The sequence below is a fragment of the Halichoerus grypus genome, chromosome 4, assembly GCF_964656455.1.
Source record: "Halichoerus grypus chromosome 4, mHalGry1.hap1.1, whole genome shotgun sequence".
NCBI classification, from domain to species: domain Eukaryota; kingdom Metazoa; phylum Chordata; class Mammalia; order Carnivora; family Phocidae; genus Halichoerus; species Halichoerus grypus.
In genome coordinates, this window is record NC_135715.1 from 1,842,314 (window position 1) to 1,864,926 (window position 22,613).

Below are 22,613 nucleotides of genomic sequence, written 5' to 3' on the forward strand. Positions count from 1 at the left end.
CCCCAGCATGGAGAGCAAACAGGCTTTGGGGCAGCTGAACGTAGCCATTGCGGCATCTGAAACGCCCCCTGGGAACAACTTCTCAGCGTGTGCCCGGTCGGTGATGGCTCCTTTTTGTTCTTCTCCAGCCTCAGTAAGTTCCGTCTCTGCTTGCGGGGGCCTGAAACGCAGCTCAGGTGCCGAGGCTGCACTGAGTGTGACAGCGGCGGGGCAGGGCTGGGGCCCCGGGGCTGCGGGGCTCCGTCGTGCAGGCCCAGCCAGGGGAGATCGCACAAGAGAAGTCAGGGTCAGCGGCGCAAGGCTGCGCTTGAAGACGTGGCAGAGGCCCGGCCTTGCGGGTGCGGACCCAGCCAGGAGGCAGACGGCCGCGGCAGGTGGCGTGAGCAGACCTGCAGAGATGCACAAACGGGCCCGGCCGATCCTTCTGGAAGGCTCGCAAGTCTGTGGCGGCAGGAGCGCCGGGACAGGGAAGCTGCGTGTGTCCCGCGGGGGCTGGTGACCATCGTCCTAGGACAGAAACCTGCAGGCGCCCCCGGCGGCTCAGCACCCTCCCCGCCCCAAAGAGGCCAGGGTGCCTTCCAGGGAATTTCTCTCTCGCACAAACCAGAAGTCTCTCCCTTCCAAACATGCAGTTAAGGAAGAGGACGGGAAACCAGAGGGCTAAGCACAGAGCGGACGGCGGGCTTTTGTGGGGATGAAGTGAGACGGTGCTGAAGTGTTGAGAACAGCGCCTGGTCAAGGCCAGACCCACGACAGCGCTCACCTCCATCATCCCGTTACTACTACTCACGCCAGAAAGAAGGCGTGTGGGCCGCCACGCCGGCACGGAGAAACGGGGGCTGGGCAGGCGGCGGGCTGCGACAGTGAGCTCGGTCTAACGTGTCCCCTGAGGGCTGCTGCTGTGCGGAGCCCCGTCCTGACCCGAAGACTCGTCGCCTTGAGGCGGTCCGCGAAGGAAAAGCAAGAACGCGCCCACGTTTAGCTCAGACTTGCAACTGAGCGACAGGGAGCCCGGTGCAGCCATCGCCCCATGAACCACGTACTCTGGCGGGACCGTGGCTGTTGTTCACTGTTACGTGGAACCCCCGGCCCTGTGCACTTCGGGGAGGCCTAGCAGCAGGGCCTCATGCGCCATGAAGCTCACGGCCCCGGACAGACGCTCAGGGAAACCGCCTGGCTACGCACAGGCCCTGGTCTCCAGCAGGGAAAGGCAGGCAAAAACCCAGCCTGGCCGACTGCTAGCAGCATGAGAACCACGAGAAGGAAAACAGGGTGAAGACAAAGACCACTGTCAGAGGGACACAGGTAAGAGTTAAGAGGGGTACAAGGTGGGGGATAAGGAAGGATCACAAAGAAATGCCAAGGAAACCACAGAACTAGAATCTTCAGGAGAGCAAAGAGAGTAGCCAATTGCCGGGCGCAATACTCAATTCATTTGGAAAACAAATTTGAGATTCTTCCCTGAGCGCAAATTGAAGATCCAACAGACTTTTTAGAGAGAGAGAAGGGGAGAACATTATGGACACAACGTTTTAAAAATGGAAAGAATACCAACAAAGAACTGAAATCTCACGAAAGTTTACTAAAATAAAGAGACACACTCGTGCATATGGGCCAGTGAGTTAAATTTCAGGTATGCAGAAAATGATCCCGTAAACTTTCAGGTATTAATGGTAAAAACACACACAAATAAAGGAAGTGGGTGCTGTCTCCAGGCTTGGTCACCGTGGCGGTGCGGCCAGGACCCCAAGTTCCCTGAAGGTACACAGCAACGACCAAGAACGCTAACACCACCCAGCCAACTTCACAGGCAAAGGGCAGCGAGACCATATGTGCAGAAACAAAGAATCCAGAAGGAAGGTCGCCATCTCAGTCTTTCTGAACACAGTATCTAAGACAAAGGAACCCAAAGGGACGTGGACACAGAACCCAACAGGCAGACCTTCTGATAGAAACATAGGATTAAATCTATATAATCCAAAATTAAACAAAAATCAAAATATTCTTAGAAAACAAAGTATTATAAATTATCATCTTCATTATCATTTCCATCCGGCTCTAAAGTCCCAGATTATATTTTTAAATGTTTAGAAATTATTTCAGAGGAGGGGAGGAAGCTCACCTCCTAATCTTATATAGCTGAGAGTTCATTTTTGATACTAATAATCAGAGAACAATCAGTTGAACTCAGGTCTCAGGAACAGTAAGGGAGGCCACTAAAGAAACTAAAAATCTAAGTTTATATTTTCCAAGCATGAGAGGTAAAAACATTTAACTTATGTAGAGATAGAGAAAAGTAAATGTTGAGGAACGGTAAGAGATGCTGGTAATATCAGAGGTCAGCTGGGAATCAATGGGAAGGCAATACCCATACTCTGTCCATGGGAGACCAGTGGGCCATACTGCTGAGAGCCGGCCATGCCGTGCACAGGGCAGACCTAGGGCACCTCTCTCACTCTCCCTGTTCATGGTTGTCTGGGAATTATAGGAATTAGGAGGAAGAGGGAAAACTATTGCCATTTACATATGGTAAGATTTTCCCTCCACCTTGCTCTCAAAGACATAAACTGTCAAGTAATAAGAACTGTATCGTAGCCGCGTGGATGGCCAGTAGAAAAACAAACAGGCAAAAATTAGTATAATTCCAATATATCAACAATAATGAGAAACAATTCAGAACAACCATACAATATAAAAAAAAAGCCATTGAAATAAGTATGGAAAGCATACCTTCATCAAGCAAGTACTTACTGAGGGAACCGACATAAAGAACACAAGAAGCATATAATATTCCTAGACAGAAAAGCCATTACGTATACTATAAAGATGTCAATTCACTCAATAAAATTATTTAATGACTTGAACGAAATTCCAATCAAGAGTCTAACAGCATAGCTTTACAAACTTGACTAAGTTATATACACAAGTATAAATGGGTAAAGAAAATATGGATCATTAGAAAGAAAACCGTGGCGGCATGCCCACCGCGGCCAGTGAGAACACCCTGCAGCAGACCACACTGAGTCATCAGCGCATGGCCCCCAGAAGACGGGGTGAGCCGTTCCGTGATACAGACAGAAGATCAGGAGCAATGAACTATGTCTCGTTCTTCAATGTAATAAAAGGACATATTCTAAATCAGTAGAGAAAGCAGATTTTAAATCTGCTAGAATAACTGTTTAACTATTAATAATAAATCTTGACACTTGCACTCATTCTATGCATCTAAATAAACTACCAAAGGACTACTGCACAACAAAGCCATAAAAGAACTAGAGAAGATACATACATGAATATCTGGTGTGAAAACAGATTTTGTAAACATGACATGAAAGCAGAAACACTACAGAAAATTCTGGGAACATAAAACTTTGATATCCTTTTACTGTTAAAAAATATACAAGGTCAAATGACAAACTGGGACAGTATTTAGAACACATACAATACCCAAAAAGCTCTTAGAGACCTCAATATGTAAAGAGCACTTGTAAATCAATAGGGAAAAAAGCATCTCTATAGAAGAAGGAACTACGGATACAAAGAGGTAATTCAGAAAGGCAGCCCAGCAAATAGCCAGTCACCATACAAAAGCTGTTTAACTTCAGCTGTGACCAAAGTTGATGGCCACTTCACTAAGAATGAAGTCGATGTCATTCTTTAAATAGTCAAAATGGCAAAGATTTAAAAAACAACAATACTTAAGTTGTCAAGTGTAGACAAGAATTGGAACTCTCCCATACCTTACTGATGGTCATGTCCGTTTGTGAAACTTCTGGAGTGCGGATTTTCAGTGTGCCTCAGATGCCTTGTGAATGTTCACCTCCTACTGAATCAGCAATTCCATTCTGTGTCTTTTTCCCCCTAAGGGAAATGATAAAAAGTAAATGCTAAGATTTTGTTGAACAAGGATATAAATTGTAATTTTTCATACCCAACACAGGGGAACAAAGAAACCCAAATTGACGTTCATCAAGAGCAGAATAGTTTAAAATAAATAAACTCAAAATAACTATGCATATATACATATAGGGGACCACTCTATATTTTCACAAGTCATTTTTTAAAAAATTTTTTTGTTTATTTATTTGACAGGGAGTGAGCACAAGCAGGGGGAGCAGTAGGCTCCCCACTGAGCAGGGAACCTGACATGGGGCTCGATACCAGGACCCTGAGAGCATGACCTGAGCCGAAGGCAGATGCTTCACCGACTGAGCCACCCAGGCGTCCCCTCACAAATCATCTTAGGCAAGCCCTGAATGATACGGGGAAAGTCTCATGATGCAATGCTAAGTGAAATACACAGGATATAAAATTTCACACACATTATGGTCTCTATTTTATTTTTTTAAAACCAATTTTCCTATAATCAGCAGCATTTATTTTTCCAATTAGAATAATCATATTCCACATAATTTTTAAAAAAAACAAACTATAAGGAATCTTCTCCAAATAATGCATTTTGGGCCAAGGACCCAGCATGTCAAGTCATTCCTTAGGTTGAGAATCTGAACACGAAGAACAAGTTGGAAGCTCTCTCCTCTCTGAGCGTGGTTTCAGGGCGTGCTGGTGGGCGCCTTGGGGGCCCCATCGGGTTTTCTCCATCTCCACCGAACAGCCAGGTTACCGGCGTCCCTGGTGGCAGAGGGACATCTGTGCTCATTCTTAGTGAAGTGGCCCTCGGTAGTGGTCAGTGGAGGCCACCCCAGGACGTGCGAGCCGGAGCCGAGTTATGGGTAAGACGCCCGGGGCGCACGGGAGAAAGAGAACCATGGAAGGCAGAACGCGTGGGGAGTGGGAGGTGGGGCGGGCCCCGGAGGCTCAAGTGGGGACCTCGGCCCCACTCCCCCAAGCCAAGAAACACCTCCTTTGGTCACGGAGCCCTAGGCCTTCCTTTGTCTGGTTCCTGGGGAGGGGTCACCGGAGGGCCTTCTCGGGCTCCCTTCTCAGGGTAGTGGTTTGCTGGGTCCCCGTGCTCACCTCAAACCTGGGCTGTGCACTCACATTTTCCATGGTGGCTAGTTCCATAACAGACAGTACTTCCTCTCCCATGTACCCCAAGTCTAAAAAGGTCTTACTTCTGCTTCCTCTTGTGTAAACATCCTTCCAATTCCTTCCCTGTTTGTTCCAGGGAAATGAGGCATCGCGCCCTAGATCTGAATTTTTAGAGCTCCTATTCTTCCCATCCGTGGAGATATTTTTAATATTTCTGTTTTTGCTGTTGAATAATAGATTGCATTGTATGCTTCCATAATTCAACCACGCTTCCTTACTTCACAGTGTCATTTTTCCTCTTGCTTTATAAAAGGGATACAAATTACTTCAGACACTTTTTAGGATTTTCTACATCTAACTGTGCCCCGTTTGGAATTAGCTGTGGTGGCTGTTCTCCCCAAATTAGGAGCACAATGCTGACTTCTTGCTCACCTGCTCGCCTTCCAGCTTCTAGAGCTGTTCCCGGAACCTCGGTGCCCCCCGTCACGGCACTAGCTCAAAGCTTTCCAGGATGCTGCGTCCTCTTCCTCCCACCTTGGGAAGGTGGTGCTGGGCAGCGGAGGCCCGAGACTCCCACCCAGGAGCCCTCCTGGTGAGGAATTCCCTATCTTCCTCCGACCTCCCTGCTCCAGGAGGAACTTGCTCTCCTTTGGGGGGGACGAGGCTCAGAGGAGCCCTGCACTCTTCTCTCTAACTCCCTCCAGAGGCAGCCCTGCCCCTCCAGAGCCCTGCTCACCATCCGTCCCCATCAGAGTGAGTCCCCTGGGTCAGGTCTGCTCTGCACCCCCACCCACCCTCCAGGAGCCTCCCTTCCAGGGGGGCTGTTGGGCTCTAATGCTTGTTCTGAGGCCACTTGGGACACCACCTCACACTCACAAACCCTGGGAGAGCGAAGCCTGCCTTTGGAGAGGGTCTCTTTCCTGATTCTCACTGACAAGTGGGCTCACGGCTACATGTAGAAAGCAACTGTGTCAGCACAGGGATCTCGCCCGGAATGCTCAGTCGTAAGCCCACTGGATTCTCCCTGCAACGAGATGTCCATTCTTGCAGACTGAGCGGTGCAGGGAGAAGCTGAGGGTTCAGGGCGCATCCACCTCCTTGGGTGAATTTGGTGGGGACCCGCTGTGGGCCACAAGCAATGGACTGGGGACTCCCCATGGCCTAGACAGGAAGAGGCTCAGAGAGCACACAGGTGCCCAAAGCAGCACTGGGGGTCAGGGGTCACAGCTTATCACAGCCGCATCATTGCAAAGCCAACAAAGCTTCAACTCCCACCTCCCTCTTGCACAGCCCTTTCTTCGGACCCGAGAAGGGCCCTTGAATTTCCTATGAATACTTTATGATCACCCTGCTTAACGGGGCTGAACTGTGTAGCTTCAGGCCTCCTCCAAACCAGGATCCACCACTAGTTAGAGATCCAATGAGTAACTGGGTAAACACGCTTTAGGGTTGAGGCAAAACTTGAGCTCCAGCCTCCACAAACATCCTCACCGGCAGCAGAGACGGTGCCTTCAACAGGCTCAGCATTTAGAAAAAGAGGAAATGACTGATCTTTAAATACGTTCACAATGTCTATTATTTGCAGCTGTAAATCACATTTCTCTCGTCAGTAAGATCCTGGAGCCAGTCTCGAGCGTGGGTTCCATTTCCAACCATCTCCTGCCTCCACAAAAGGAGATGAGACTTCTTTGCCGAGTACAGTAAGTGTGCTGACCCCTCTCCTGGCTTTACAGAGTGAAGGCCAAGGGCCCAGGCAGCACGCCCCTGCTCGCACCCCAACGCCCGGTGGGCAGAGATGGAACAGCCCGCAGGAAGGACCGAGGCATCAAGAGCAAACATGAGCCCTGGTCACAGCGGACAGCGCTCCATCAGCCACGTTACAAACTCAGCGATCTTTCATTCACTTTCTCTCTCATTCCTCTTCTTATTCTCAAGAAACAGAAAAAGGGCACATGACGGCAGTGCCCCAAACTTACCTTCCACACCCAATTTCCAGCCACGCTCTCGGGCGGTAGCCCCCACGGCACAGAGAGGAGGCGGGAGGATGAGCTGCAGACTCACACGCCACATGCAGCCTGCTGTTGACCCACAGGAGGGCCACTCCGGGGCCACAGAGATCTCACAGGAAAAGTATCTCCACAAATTAAGATCGGTGCTTCTTCTAGTGTCTCTGCATGACGACACTCACTTCTACCCCTCGAGATTTGACTGGCGGAGTTTATGCATGCCCCAGAGAGAACAGCTCTGCCTCTTGAACACTTGCTCCGTATCAGGCACTTTGTTAAGCTCCCAACATTATATCACTTAGTCCTTACAACAACCAATCAATACAAGTTCTTCATTATCAATGAGGGCACTGAGTTTTGGAGAGGTTAGTACATCGTTCACTACAAGTTCGAGGGAGAACGGGGAGTAAGACTACCCATCCCAACACAACCTGGTCTCTCGGCAGAGATGACGGCAATCTGGCATCGAGGCAGGACGGGCCCACGCAGGGTCCCTTTCCTGGACACTGGGGCCTGATGTTGTCTCTCCGTGGACACTCCCCCGGACCCTCCAAACCAGGGGCTGTGTGGATGCCGTCTCTGTGTGCAGGCTGGCCATCGGGTCACCCGCCAGCCCAGGTCACCGTCCCGTTTCTTGCTCCAACACTTTTCACTGTAGACCTCACACTGTCCACAAATTACTTTTTTCCTATTACTTTTTTGTTAAGAAATCAACTCATTATTATAAAATACAAAAAAAGGAGAAAGGACTAAAAAGCACTTGCAATCCAATTGTCACACACATGAAACGCACACCTTTTCTGGTTCTTTCTTCCAGTGCTGTTCTGTGCACGTACGTATGTCACAGGGTTGAGACCGCACGTCATACGAAATGCCACCTCCGGCTTTGTCACAGAGCATGTGTCACCAGCAGCTCCCATGTCACTAAGAATCATTATTTTCAATGGCTCTGGAATATTCCATACGTGGGAAATATTATGACTTACTTAACCATTCCCCAGTTGATACACATTCACCCCATCTTTCCCTACTACACACTACTTACTACCTGTGAGGGATGTCTTCCTGCTTAGACATGTGTTTTCCATTTCACATCACGTCTTTGAGACTGATTTCCAGAAATGGAGCTCGAAGGTTCAGGTGCTGGCATTCTTTAGAGGGTTGATAAATGCTACCAAGTTGCTTTAGAGTAACAAAGAGCTGTTTTTCAACTCAGCCAAGCAGCCAGCATTTATCTTTAAGAATATTTGCTTTAAATAATCTTGAAAAGTATTTGCTAATTTGATTAAGAAGGAAAGTCCAATAAGCAACAGAAGATAAACAGATATAGTGGATGACATCACAACTGACTTCTGTGCAAAAGGAAGAACAGAAACCATCCCCACCACCTCCTGCCGGAAGCCCAGGAACCCCTGCTCCACCACAAGCGTTTTGCGACACAATCCTCCTGCCTCTTTGGATGGAGTGTGATTTCCTAAGTAGACGCTGCACATCACTGCTTCCTCCCCACCCCACTGAATCACGTAGCTTCAAGCTCTCAGCCCTGCTGGCTCCAACCTATGTCAGCACCTAATGAGTTTCCAGAATGCTCATGCAGCTTGCACTCTGACGTGTGTGAGATGCAAGACAGCACAGCAAGATCCTAGTTCCCCATCATCCTGCCCGGTGTCCCCATGGCCTCTTCAGGAAGTCCGATGATCAGAGCAATTTCTAGAGTGCTGCCATCACAACCAACAGCAGTTACTGTTCATCGTTTACTCTCTATCAAGCAGTACGTGCTTTATTTAGAGCTATCCTTACTGTTTCTAACTCAATGACCTAAGTATTCCAAAGCCACAATCCCTTCTCCCAAAATTCCCAGGGCCAGTTGTTTCTCAGAATTAACAACTTCTAGATTTTAGAAAGGAAATCCTACCAAATACCATATACTATATAATAACCCAAGAGGACCTCAGACAGCAGACCATAACCAAGCATATTAATATTTCTGTAGGAAAGGGTATGAATATTCACACCAAATGGTATGAAGATGATAAGTAGCCCCATATCAGTTGGGGCCTCGCATAAGTGTTCCCATCCTCTCTGTCAAGGAGGCAATCACCTAGCTCATCTGAAACTAGCATCTGGTCATTAACTAATAACCTAAATGAAAAGGGATCTATAATACAGTTTTGTTTTTCCCCACTGGAATTCCTATAAACTGACAAACTGTCCACAGGTTCAAAGTAATATTAATGCACAGGTTTGGTTTACACAGCAATATCTATGGATTTCTGTCAAGCTGATGGGATGGATGCTCTAATCAATTTCTGCCCACAGAGTCAAGGGTCAAGGGAAGGTCAATAACATCAAGCATCCATTTTATTTTTCCTAATATATATTGCACAGGTGACAGTAAAGTTAACAATGAGTGAAGTGGACTGAAAAAAGCTAAAGTCTCTCTTGACAGTATGCACCACAGCAACCTGACAGCAAATTTTTAAAAGCATGAAACATCTAATAACTGAAAATAGAAACTCTAATAGAAAAGTTACACAGGAGACTAGATACAGCTGAAGAGAGAATTATAGGATTGGAAGACAGACCTCAATTCTCCAAAACTTACCCAGCATGGAAGAGACAGAGAAAAGAAAATGCAGAATAAAGTTTAAGTGGTGTAGCACAATATGAGAAAATATATTTCTTATCAGAATTCTAGAAGGAAAAATAGAATGGAAGAGAAATGGTATTTGAAAAGATAATGGCTGAAATTTTTCCAACATTTCCCAAAGACATGAATCTTCATATTTAGGATGCCCATAAACCCCAAGAAGGGTAATTAAAAACAATCCACACCTAGATACATCCTAATGAAACTGATGAGTATAAATGACAAAGGGAGACTTTTTAAAATGGACAGGGAGGAAAAAAATAGATTCCCTAAAATGAAATAAGAATTAGAAAGCTAGCTGTCCTCTCAACAGTAATAGGGGAAGTCATAAGACAATGGAATGATATCTTTAAAGTTCTGGGGGAAAATAGGTGTTTATCTGAAATTCTGTCAGCCAACTGTATTTTTCAAAAATGATGATGAAAATAGGATATTTCAAAAATGCTATGATTGACCCTCATTAGAGGAACTTCTTTAGGGTGAACTCTAGGAAGAGAGAAAGGATCTCAGAAAAAAAATATCTGAGATGCAAGAAGGAATGTTTATCAAAGAAAATAGTAAATATGTGCATAAGTTTAAACAAACATTTGCTGTGGAAAAGAATAACATATAATTTGTGTGGTTAAAAAAAGCAAGATAGAACCAAGAAACAGAGCAACTGCAACATATAATTTATAATAAAAGCACGCTAAGGTTCTTGTATCATTTGTGAAGAGGGTAAATATTAACTGTAGACTCAGTCAAGTCAAATGGTTTATGGCTTATTAATTTTAGAGTAATCAAAAATATCATTGAATATATTACTTCTAAAGTGAGTTGGAAAATAAGACAGGAAGAAAAAAATCAATTTATAAGGAGGTAAGAACAGAAGGAAAAAAGAAACCTAAGAAAGGAAGGACAAACAGCATCAAGTAAAAGAGAAGGGAATTCAAGTGTATCAGTAATCATAGTAAGTATAAATGAATGCACTTCCTAATTAAAAGATTAAGATTACTATGCTGAATTTTAAAAATCGCAGCTATCTGCTATTTATAAGAGATGCATCTAAACTATAAGGGCATAGATAGGTAAAAAGCAAAAAGATGGAAAAAGATGTTCCAAATAAATAACCAAAGAAAGCTGGTATTGATATGTTGTTATCAATTGAGAACAAAAAATTTGAAGGCAAAAGGAATTACCTGAGATATAAAACTTTTTTAAAAAAGATCATGACATATTGATAACGGGTTCAATTCAACAGGAAAATATAATAATTCTAAGAATTTTGTACCTAATAACACAGCTTCAAAACACATTAAGGAAAACCTGGGAAATCTAGAATCACAGAAGATTCCTAAAAACACCTCCTATATAATCAACAGACCAAGTAGACAAAAATCAGCACTGATATAAAATATTTGATTAACAGCATTGAAAAGGTTGATAGCAAAATACACTAGGAATATATAGAAAAGAATTAAATTTTTTTCAAACACTCAAGTAACACTTACACATAGTGACCATATAAGGCAAACTGCACAATATTTTAATTAACATAATATAAACACATAGTTTCTGACTGCAACAAAACCTAAGGCACAATTTTCTTTTTTAGTTTTAGTTTCTCTAAATTCCGATCTGTGTTCCAATCAGTGATTTCTTGTAATTACTGTTGCCATTTTCCCCACATTTTAGCATTTCTGAAATCTGAGCACTTCTTGTGTAGCATTTTAGATTCAATAAATTATGTTAAGTTCAAAATAATAACAAAATGATTTTAAAGCAAATCCATATATTTGTCAAGTAAGAAATGCACATTCAAAAACCTCATGAATCAAAATAGTAACCATAATAAATATCAGAAAATACTTAGAGCTGAACAATAATAAAAATACTAGGTATCAGGAATTGTGGGATGCAGCCAAAGTCATGACAAGGAGCAAATTTATTGTCTTAAATTATATGAGAAAAGAAAAAAAGCCTGGAAATTAATAAACTACTAGAATAGATGAACAAAGCCAACAAAGCAAAAGAAAGGAAATGATGATGAACGGAATTTAATGCAGTGGAAATAAAGGTATGGAAGAGAGGATCAGCAAAGCCAAAATTTGGTTCTTGGAAAAAAACTAATCAAATTAATAAATCTCTGGAGATGATGAAGGTAAAAAGGAGTGAAAAATCAAATATACTAGCATGAATGAAAAAGTGGGTAATAATATATACACAGCAGACAATTAAAATATGAAAGAGTATTAAGAACACATTTAGGCCAACCAATTTGAAAAACATGTGAAAGGAACAAATTCCTACATTAAACAAGTTACCCAAACCGACCCCTGACCTCCACGATGCTCTAACGACATTAACTGTCTCGAATCAGTATTTTTTAAAAAAACTATCTACAAAGAAAATACAGATAGTTTTACAAGTAAATTCTACCAAGCATTGTCTAATTCCATCACACAATCATTTCAGAGAATACAGAAAGAATAAATATTCCTCCAACTTATTAGGCTTGTTATAAAAGTCAGGGGTAGTGTGAGAAACAAAGATGACAGGCCAACCTGACTCGTGAAAAGCAGCATGCAGGAACACAAATGCAAAAATACAGCAAAATCATTAGCAAATGAAATCCAAGTGTAAATGGAGTTTATTACAAGATTTCAGTGTTGCTCTTGCATTAAGCTGTATTAATATAATTATCATATTTGCCATGTAAAATAGGAAAACCACATGCCAATTATTGAGGCGTCCTATATAGTTAAAGTAATGACAACGGTGTGGTATTGGCATGAGGAATGACAGACAAATGGAACAGAGTACGGACAGAAGCAGCAGACCCACACACACTAAAACTCGATTTCTGACAGAACTGGCATTACAGTTAAGAGATAATGGGACAGGGCGCCTGGGTGGCTCAGTTGGTTAAGCGACTGCCTTCGGCTCAGGTCATGATCCTGGAGTCCCGGGATCGAGTCCCGCATCGGGCTCCCTGCTCTGCAGGGAGTCTGCTCCTCCCTCTGACCCTCCCCCCTCTCATGTGCTCTCTCTCTCATTCTCTCTCTCTCAAATAAATAAATAAAATCTTAAAAAAAAAAAAAAAAGAGATAATGGGACAACTGGTAACCCAAAGAAATAAAGAATGGGCTCCCTACCTCACCCCATATACAGAAAGAAGGGATTAGTAGCCTATGTGTGAAATAATTTGTTTTTCATTTGGAAGAAAACATAACATAATCTTTATGAGTTTCACATAGAAAAGATTTTTTTAAAAGACTACAAAAGCACAATGCATAAAGGAAAAGATGGATACGTCCAACTGCACCAGAAGACCCCGTACAGTGGATGAAAATAAGTCAGAAATTGGGAGAAGCTAAGTTCATCCCACCTACCATCAAAGAAATCAAGTCTAGGCTACGTGCAGAGCTCCTGTCAATCAATCAGAAAAAGACCCTCAACTCCACAGAAACACGGGTGACAGGTAACAGCGGGCACTTCACAGGGGCAGCCCGTGATACGGGACGAATTCACTATAACCCAGGACATGCAAAGTGAAGCCCCAACAAAATACCATTTCACAATTACTGGCTGGATTTTGTTTTGTTTTAAGTAAAGCAGTCTGCCAACACTGAGAGTCTGTGAAGGTGCAGAGCAGCTGAGAACGGAGGGGAGCCCGTTGGTCAAACAGTCTGTCGTCAGCTGCTGCCGCTGAAGACGTTGCAAGGCGCCATGACCTAGCCGTGCGCTCCTACAGAGACCAGAGCACAGTGGGCAAGGAGCGTGCGCCAAAAAGCCCAGAGCATCGCTGTTCACGATGGGGAGAAAACAAGAAATGCAGTCATACCAAGCCCCATGTCTGTCATGTCAGAAGGGATCCAGGAACTGTGTTAAAGAGTGAAAAATGGGTGAATCTCAAAAACAGAATGTTGAGTGCAAAAAGCAAAGCATAGAGTATAATTCCACTTACAGTAAGGTCAGAAAACAGCCCAAACTGGTCAACATCCTGTTGGAGAGGACCCGTGGACGTTATGGTAGGGACTTCTGCAGGAGGCGTGGGGCTGTCCTGGGTGAGGAGCCGGGGGTGACCTGGGGACTGACCGTGTCCCATGTTTCCAAGCTCAGCGGTGAACAAACAATTTGGTGGTGTTATTATATTTCATGTGTCATTTATTTTGTACTGTTTTTCTAATTTATGATCTATTTTGTAACTGTATTTTTAATAAGATTAAGCATAGATTAAAATAGGAATGCCATATGCCAGATAGAATAAAAATATATAAAAATAGATTTAAAAATAGGAAAACAAAGAAATTAAAAGCAAAAGAATCAACATCCCAAGATGACGATGATTAAAACCACTAATAATCTCCACCGACTACTGAGAGCTGACCTGGGGCTGGGGGTGAACAGCATGACCCCCGGCCCAGGTAGCGGCCGTGCCCCTCCCTGCCTTCTGCGGGAGCGCAGCCTGATGCGGGGAGCGTGGACTGACGCGGGGAGCACGGCCAGACGTGGGGAGCACGGCCTGACGTGGGGAGCACAGCCAGACGCGGGGAGCACGGCCTGATTCAGGGAGCACGGCCAGACGCGGGGAGCGTGGACTGATGCAGGGAGCACGGCCTGATTCAGGGAGCACGGCCTGACGCGGGGAGCACAGCCAGACGCGGGGAGCACGGCCTGACGCGGGGAGCACGGCCTGACGCGGGGAGCACGGCCTGACGCGGGGAGCAGGGCCTGACGCGGGGAGCAGGCGGCTTCAGGCTTTGCGGTTGACTGGAATGATTCCACAGCCTCCAGCCCCGGGCAGGCTGCGCATCTTTAAAAAGCGGTCAGTATTGAAAATAAGACAAGTTTGATGAGATTTAAATAAAAGCTAAATCCAAAAACCACTGAGATAAAAAAGCTCAAAGAGGGAGAGAGAAGATTAAGATACGATTAAGATACACCAGATGTAAAGTGAGAAATATAAGAATAGACGAGATTAAGATTTAGAAACAGGAAATAAATTTTAAACAACAATAAAAAAATTACAAAGACAAACAGAGTTGAGGAAAAGCTTTTTTAAAGAGCAGGTTGAATGTGCGAGAGCCGACTAGGGCAGGGGGTACGGGGCGAGGTGGGCGGCCAGGAGGGCGGGGCCAGGAGGCGAGAGGGCCCGCCTGCCTGACCCTGCTGCCCTAAGCTTCTCCCCCAGCACCTGACGCTCTCAGCAGAGGCCACAGGCCCTTTCAACAAACATTTATTTATTGCTTATCCATTCTTTCTACAGACATTTCCCGAGCGCCTACTGTTTGCAAGGTGGGGAGCCCACTGTTGGGACCAGGGAGACCAGCTACTCCGTGCAGGGAGGGGGCAGAAGGAGGCACCTTGAAATCGAGGCAGAAACTGGGTGCTTCCAGGGTTTACTGCAAAAGAGCGACCAGAAGGCAGGAAGACAGGACAAAAGCTCACCAAATCCCACGGCCTAGATTCGCCTCCTTCGGGAGCAATGAAGACGCCAACAAGCCTGCCGCGCCCCCTGCTTTAAGGAGAGAAACACGGGGAGTGGCCGAGAGCTGCCCACTGTATGTGTGTGGTCGTCGGCAGTGAGAAGGAGGCAACCTGGGGGGAGGTCAGAGATAGAAATAATCCATCACGGCGTAGGCGTCTAATGGATGCGTCCCTCCCAGAGGCTCCCGCGTATCTGGGGCTCCGGTTAACTCGGCCAAGTTTTCTGTACGCGTTTCTTCTGTGTGGACTCCTTTGTTTACACATCACTTCTGTAGCCCGCCAGTCCTCAGCCCTGGAAGTCTGCTCTCGCTGAAGGCAGAATTTAGAGTTTGTTTTTAAATTGACCCCAGAAGTACAAAAATGTTTCAAAAGACATTTTTCCCACTAGTAACATGTTCCTCTCACTTTGCCGTGACTTGTGCAATTCGCTTTGAACTGCAGTGTGTATATTTAAACCACTTCTCACTTTCACCTCCAAAATCCACATGGAGGAAATGTGAATTTGGGGGAGGATGACTCCTAAGATTTGCTAAAACATGTTTACATGCCGTGATGTCTCTGTCACATACCAAATAATACAAAACACGTGAACAAATACCAATACAGAGACCTGTAAAAATACCGCCCTGCCCAGTAAACATCTCTGAGAAGCCTTGACGTGGACAAGACAGGGGTCACTGCACAAGTGTGCCGTCGGTCGAGTGAACCCGGACAGCAGAAGGGAAGGCGTCAGTGGTTTGGGAGATCAGCTCGCTGGTTCAGGGAGAGCGGGTGACCCACAAAGCTCAGACAGCCCTGCGCAGCTTGCTTTTTCTGTTGAGAGAGCAAACGCTAATGGGAGGCTTTTCTCCTTCAACCTGTGGGCTGTGAATGTCAAATTAAATATTTCAGTGTAATCATTTTTAAAAGCAAACAAGATTCTCTTTATATGGAATACACCACTGGGCCGGACGTGCCGCGGAGGGTGAGCCTCGCCGGTCACGGGAACTCACCGCAGGGGCTACACGCACGACAAGTGCTTCATCCCTGCGGCTCGGGGAAGACAGGCTGAGGGAGCGGCTGGCCCTCTCGCACCGACCGCAGCCTGAAAACGTGGGTCACAGACACGGGTTCCCGACTCGAGGGGAGCCGCACAAACCGCCTTCCATCCCAAGGGAGAGCTGCGGGTGGGTCTCTTCTTCCTCAACCCAGCACCTCTGGAGTGCACACCCCCCCGTGCACACACAGACACACGGACACGCGGACACACGGACACACGGACACGCAGACACACGGACACACGGACACGCAGACACACGGACACGCAGACACGCAGACACACGGACACGCAGACACACGGACACGCAGACACACACGTGCACACGGACGCACACACCTGTGCACACACACGCACTTCCATCACACCGTATCTGGAGACCGACAGCGTTAGACTGTTGTGAGATTCGTGAACACAATCCCCCTCTTCTACTTACGAGCTGTGCAGCCTCGTACAATTTAAGTATCTTCCGACGGCAGAGTATCGCCATCTCTATAATAAAGGCAATTATGTGGGTGACACCGAGCAGTTGAGAGGACGAAATGAAATGACATCTGAGCGGCCTGCCTCGGTGCCTCGGTGCTGTGGCCGTTCAGCTAACGACATTCTGTCACCAGTTGCTGCCGTTACGCTTTACTGTTGTCGGCCCTACGCGAGGGACGATCCCCGAGCAGAGGCCAAGTGACAAGGTTTGAAGAGGTGGGGGGCAAGCACACTGCCTCAGAGGGGCTGCATTTTCAGGAGGCCAGAGACACAGACGAGTGCAGTCCCGTTAGGAGACACACGGGGTCCAGGAGCGGTGGCAGTGAGGTTCGGAGAAGGGGGCTCTGGAGACAGGACTGAGGCCGACGGGAACGAGTTTAGCACACTCCAGAGGCTGCTGGGTGTCATTTGCTGAGCCTGGAGCGGAGGAAGGGGCTCAGGGCCCGCCCCTCCCCATCCTACAACCTGCCCTGGAAGCCTGGGCCCAGCTCAGCTTCTGGAGCAGGATGAGGACCGGAGAGAAACCAAGCAGCACTCACTGCAGCCCCCGGCTTTCCGGTGGAGGCGGCCATGTCCTGAAAGCCTGAGGCCAGAGGACGCGCTCCCCGCGACGGGCTGGCCACTGCAGCCCTGGGAGCCCGTCCCAGGAACCAGGCCGCGTCAGGGGCCCAAGAAGACGGGGTAGCTCAGCCGGCCACAGGCCCAGCAGCGGCTGCAAGGCGGGGAGCCCCCACGCAGCCGGGGTGGCCCGGGCCCACCAGCAGCTCCGCCGGCCAGTGGCCCCGAGTTTGGCTGCTCAGGTCATGGGCCCCAAGCCCGCAGCACCAGCACCTCCCAGGACCCTGTTGGAAATGCTGAGTCTCAGGCCCCAGCAGGACCAAATAAGTCAGAATCTGCACTTTCACAAGATGCCTAGGGACCTCTGTGCACGTCAAGTTCACAAGGGAGTGCCCAGAAATCCTTCAGGCTAGATGAAAGTGCACATTGTAGACAAACTACTTTCACAGGGCCTCTATTAACCCCAAATCAGCGACAGATCAGTATCTATGTGGGGGGGTGTACGACAAGCCCATTCCGAACATTCGCATTGATTCCCACGTCGTGCCCCCCACCGCCGGTGGACCCCCGCTCAAGTGGCTCGTGGCTGTCCTCTGCACGCCTCCCAGCTCCATACTGTTCCCTCTCCCTACACAGGTTTCCATGTCTGAGTTGATGGAGGCCAGGGTTTCTGCTAATTATGCGCATCACCTCCTGGCATCTGATGAGCAACAATGACAAAACAGCCAAGGAAGCTGCAAAGAAAACATAATTTTAAACAGGAAGTGGGCACCATGCGGCTCTGTTTTGTGTGTCTGCTGGAACGCCAAGCCACGGTGAGGAGGAACCAGCCGGTGAGTTGGGGATCCCAGCGCTGACCCCGCCCTCCCTGCCTGGCCCATGCAGTCTCCTGGGTGACGCCGAACAGTTCCCGAGCAGAAGCCCCCCTTTCTCAGAGTGAGCGGCCACGGGAAGCTGGGAGACGGGTTTGCAAGAACAGAACAAGTGCACAAGAACCGCAGTGCTGGGGAAATGCCCGCCAGGCCCCGAACCTGGGCGGGATGCGCACTGCTCTCTGCGGAGGGGAAGGCTACGCAGTAAGGCTGAGTGGGTAACCGATGGTGGGGAAATGGACCCAAAGCTCTGCCGTCATCATACTGAGGGAGAACTGGGGCCGACCACGGGGATGGCTGTCACTCCGGCGGGCCGACTTCATCCCCCCCACATCCTCCCCATCCTGTGCTGCTTGGCCGCGAGCCCCTGGACGCGGGGCCCCCGGCGTGGTGGAAGAGGGGGGTGAGCAAGGTCCTTCCAGTGGGCTGTGCTAAGGCTTGCCGTGTCCCCATGCCACCCGGGCCCCCAGGGCCAGCAGGTCCGGGCAGCACACGATCTAATTAGCCTAAAGACGGCTGCTCACTGTGCCCTGCACCCGAGCGTCCGGCCACTGGGTTGTTGTAACAGCCTCTTTTAAAGCACTTGGACGTGTTGCAGTAAGTTCCAGAAGGCAACAACACTAAAGCTCTGCAGCTGTCACAGCAGATATTTGCCTTCCTCATAAAATCCGACGGATACGGGCTCTGGTTCCCCGCACAATTCCAGGCTGTGTGCGCGACCGCTGCTGGGATCACCGTGCCGACATTTGGAGGAACGAAGTGTACACTAAGCACCGGTATCCAGGCACAGCGTATCACCGGGGCCCCTGGTCGGACTGGTCATCAACGGAGTCAGGACGACTGGGCCCACAGACCCGCACGGGGTGATTTTCCCAGCCTGAATGCGGACCTGGAACAGACCCAGTGGTTCCCTGCACTGAGAGCGCGGGGGCAGTGCTCTCGGAACAGAGGGCTTAGAGGAGCCTCCAAAGTGGCCTCCTGCCCACTCGGGCGCAGAGCCAGGCCGGTGCTGCTCGCCCGCGGGCGGAAGGCTCGTGCCTGGAGGTCTCCGCCACATCTACGCTTACCCGACCGGGGTGTCCCCTCCGAAACCTCGAGGGGGCCTGCACAGCTGCAGCCGCGGCGCCCCGTGTGGAGTCCCCTGCGGGAGAGCTCCCCAGGCCGTCGGGAGCTTGGGATCCAGCCCCTGATCTGGAGAGAGCCTTGTTTCTGTCCCTTGGCAGAAGCAGGACCAGAGTGGCTCACATTTATGCAGGGGGGTTGCAGTGTCCTCGGGGGATTCACTCCATGCGCTCTGGCGTGGGGGGTCCTGTGGGACTGGGACCAGCCCAGCCCCCACAGAACCCAACCACGGGTCACCACAAGAGCAAGGCTGAGGAACACACTGAAGGCCGTGGAAGACACAGGAGCTCCAGCAGTCGGGAGATAAATCCCGAGGATTAGCCGTTTTAGGACTGAGACGTGCTGTCCGAAGTAAAGGGGAGATGATCGCCGCTCACATCCTCCACTGTGCAGAAGCCAGGACCGGGGTGGGCCCCTGTGGCCTCTGGAGGCCGCATACTTCAGACTAGGAAACGTGTCTCCGGTGCTGATCTAGTGACAGAAAGAGCTCCCAGCTACGGTCGCCCAGAGAAGGGAAGGCAGCAGGGCCCGGCGGCCGTGCACACAGCCCTCGTCTGCAACCCCATGGCCAGAAAGACCCTGCAGTTCAGGAGGTATCCATGGTGGGGCGACATCATGCTGAGCTGTAGCGCGCCCAAGGGGGCATCTCATCCTGGACTCAGGGCCTTGGAGCAAGGCCACGCCATCCACAGCAAGGAATCATGGGTCATTTGGAAAAGGCACCTGGCATGCTCTGGGGCTCTGGTGGGAACCGAGCAGTTACAAATGGAAGTCCAGTGGCCACATCTCCAATGGGAAAAGCCAGGTCCACCAAGTCCTAAGGTCCACAGACCGCCCCCAGCAGTCCGTGCAAGCATGCAGGGGCGCATCTGGGGTCAGACATGCCACAGTAGGGGACGAGACCCCACGCCCTCTCCCACTAGGGCACTAGTGTCTCTCCCCGGCCGCCCCACGGGGGCGGGTCCCTGGTGCCAGCGAAGGAGCAGGACGGAGGGGTGATCTCACTCTGTGGGTGGAGTGGGGTGACGCCGTGCAGAGCCCCCCAGGGCTGGCTGGGGCCGGCCAGCCACTTGACCCTCCTCCCACAGATGCTGCTCTCAGGAGATCTCCCCATGAAACTCCTGCAGGTAAATCTGGGTCTCAGATCTGTTTTCGCAGGAGCCAGACCCTGGCAACCCTTTTAAAGAAAAAGTCCCAAGATATCGTCCTTCGGAGAAACAAAGGGTCCAGTCAATACTGCTCCGTGTGTCCGCACACAAAGCCATTTCTGACGCTGGCCTGTTCTTCAGGAAACCCCATGGTAAAGCCCCACCGTGCGGGACCTCCAGCTGGACGTGCGCTCAGTTCCCGGGGAGGGTGCGGGGAAGGACCGCGGTCGTTGCTTCTCCGCTGTCTTCCTGCCGCGTGCGGGAGCCTGTCCGCCCTGGACCTTCGCTCATGCTCGGGGTCCACGAAATCGTGCACGCACGGAGGGCAGCGGCAAGAGGGCACATCCCCGGCGGGGAGGCCCCATGCAGGAGGGCACGCGGTGCGAGCCGGCGTCCGGAGGCGGGCAGGACGCCAGGTGTCGGTCCGCTCTGCACACCAACTGTGAGACAGCTCGGCCAGCGTGGTCTCATTTTATTGGTACTTAACCACCAAAAAGGATCAAAGTCAACAAAGACTCTGCTTCATAAATTACCTTCAGAGCCCTAAGTTGTTACAGGAAACCCATACAAAGCACTGCTCTTAATCCAGCACATTGGAGCAGGCGTTTTCCAGAACGCGTCCTGAGCCTGAGGGTGGGACAGTCTCCGGTGGCAGCATGGGCGAGCGAGCATCTTTCGTGACGATTCCCCGGGTGGGGGGCCCCAGGGCCCGGGCAGCATGAGCCTCATCCTGCAGCAGACAGCTCTGCCTGCCCAACAGGTTTTAGGAAAGAAGAATCCGGACTTAGTTTTGCTTTTATGCTCAGCGTATGACCACCGCAACCAGCTATTTCGAGGCCCTGCGAGTGGCTTGCAAATCAGCTGGCCAGGGCCCGCGGCCGTGCAGCAGGCCCCCAAGAGCAAAGGGCAGCCGAGGACGAGGGGCGGCCCCTCTGCCTGTCTTGCCCAACCTCCACGGGGTCACGTTTCAGCCGGCAGCTCCATCATAGGATCCAGTTTCTGACAAGATTACAAGCAGCAGATTAATCCTCTGGGCACACCTTAATTGTGGGAAAGGTCTCCGTCCCCGAAATCCACCGAAGGTCAATGACAGGTGTGTGTCAGAGGATGGCCACTGCGATCCCATCCCGCGTCCCAGGAACGGGGGAGACCACCTGGGGGGGGTGGCTGCTCAGGGGCACGTGCACATACTTGGGCCAGTACGCTCAGAAAGGCAGATGTTTATTTTAAATGACCAGGGCTCCACGTTTCTCGGTGCAAGTTTCTGAATTTAAAAACATTTGATAATTTTGGTTTCTCACCACGGCTTTAAGTTATGAAAAATACGCGGAAAGCCTAAAAAGAAAAGGATAACAAGGAGTTTGTTTTGAGATTTTAAGTATCTGAAACTGGAAAGTGCATCCTCACTCCTAAGATGTGGCTGACAAGGCCCACCAACATCACAGGGGTGAGCCCTTGGTGTCGCCCCTGCAAATGACTCAGACTGCTGATGGGAGCGACTCCGAGCCGGGCCGCCTCTGCGGCTGACAAAGCATCCCTCTGCCACCACAAGAGCAGGGCAAGGATGAGAGGCTGTGTTACGGGCCGAACTTCAAGCAGAGGTCAGAGTCCTAGCTCCCGGGACTCAGGAGGGGCTGCTTTTGCATTAAGGTAAAACGAGGTCACAAGGGTGGCCCCAACCCAATATGACAGGTGTCCTTGTAAGAGGAGGTGATGAGGCCACAAACAGGCACAGAGGGACGACTGTGTGAGGACACAGGGACCTCTCTGCAAGCCAAGCAGAGGCCCCAGGGAGACCCTGATCTCGGACTTCTTGCCTCCAGAACGGTGGGAAATAGACTTCTGGTCAAGCCCATAGTCCACGGCACTTTGACGTGGCCGCCCGAGCTGACGGAGGCAGAAGTGAGGAGGAAAGAACAGGGCCCGGGGCTGGGAGCACAGGATCTCCCTGGGATCACGGATGGCCGTCCTCCAGCTCGGGGCTCCAGCCCCCCCTTTCCCACGGTTCTGACGACAACGGAGAGTGTGACCAGCTGACAAATGCAGGCCGAGAGCCTGTGACACGTCTCAGGGCCTGGCTCCAGCTCGGAGCCCCTTCCACTCTGGCCCTTCCAGTGGTGGGAACTGAAACAGCCCCTCTTGGGCTTCAGTTGATTTTGGTTGGGTTCCTACCGTCTGGAATCTAAAAGCTCTAATGCGTGTAGAGAGCCAAAGGTATGTGGACGGTGACTTTACAGTCGGCACTCAAGGCCGAGCAGACAGGCGTGATGTGAAGCT

At 49.5% G+C, this 22,613-nt stretch overlaps 1 long non-coding RNA gene across 2 annotated transcripts in view; it reads right to left on the reverse strand.

Moving 5' to 3' along the window:
* LOC144381549 (uncharacterized) overlaps positions 1 to 22,613 on the reverse strand; it is a 381,367-nt gene that overhangs the window by 132,398 nt on the left and 226,356 nt on the right. For both annotated transcript variants that reach the window (XR_013446825.1, XR_013446826.1), the window contains one exon: positions 3,741 to 3,861. This is a non-coding gene — a long non-coding RNA (uncharacterized LOC144381549). The remainder of the gene's footprint in view (positions 1 to 3,740; positions 3,862 to 22,613) is intronic.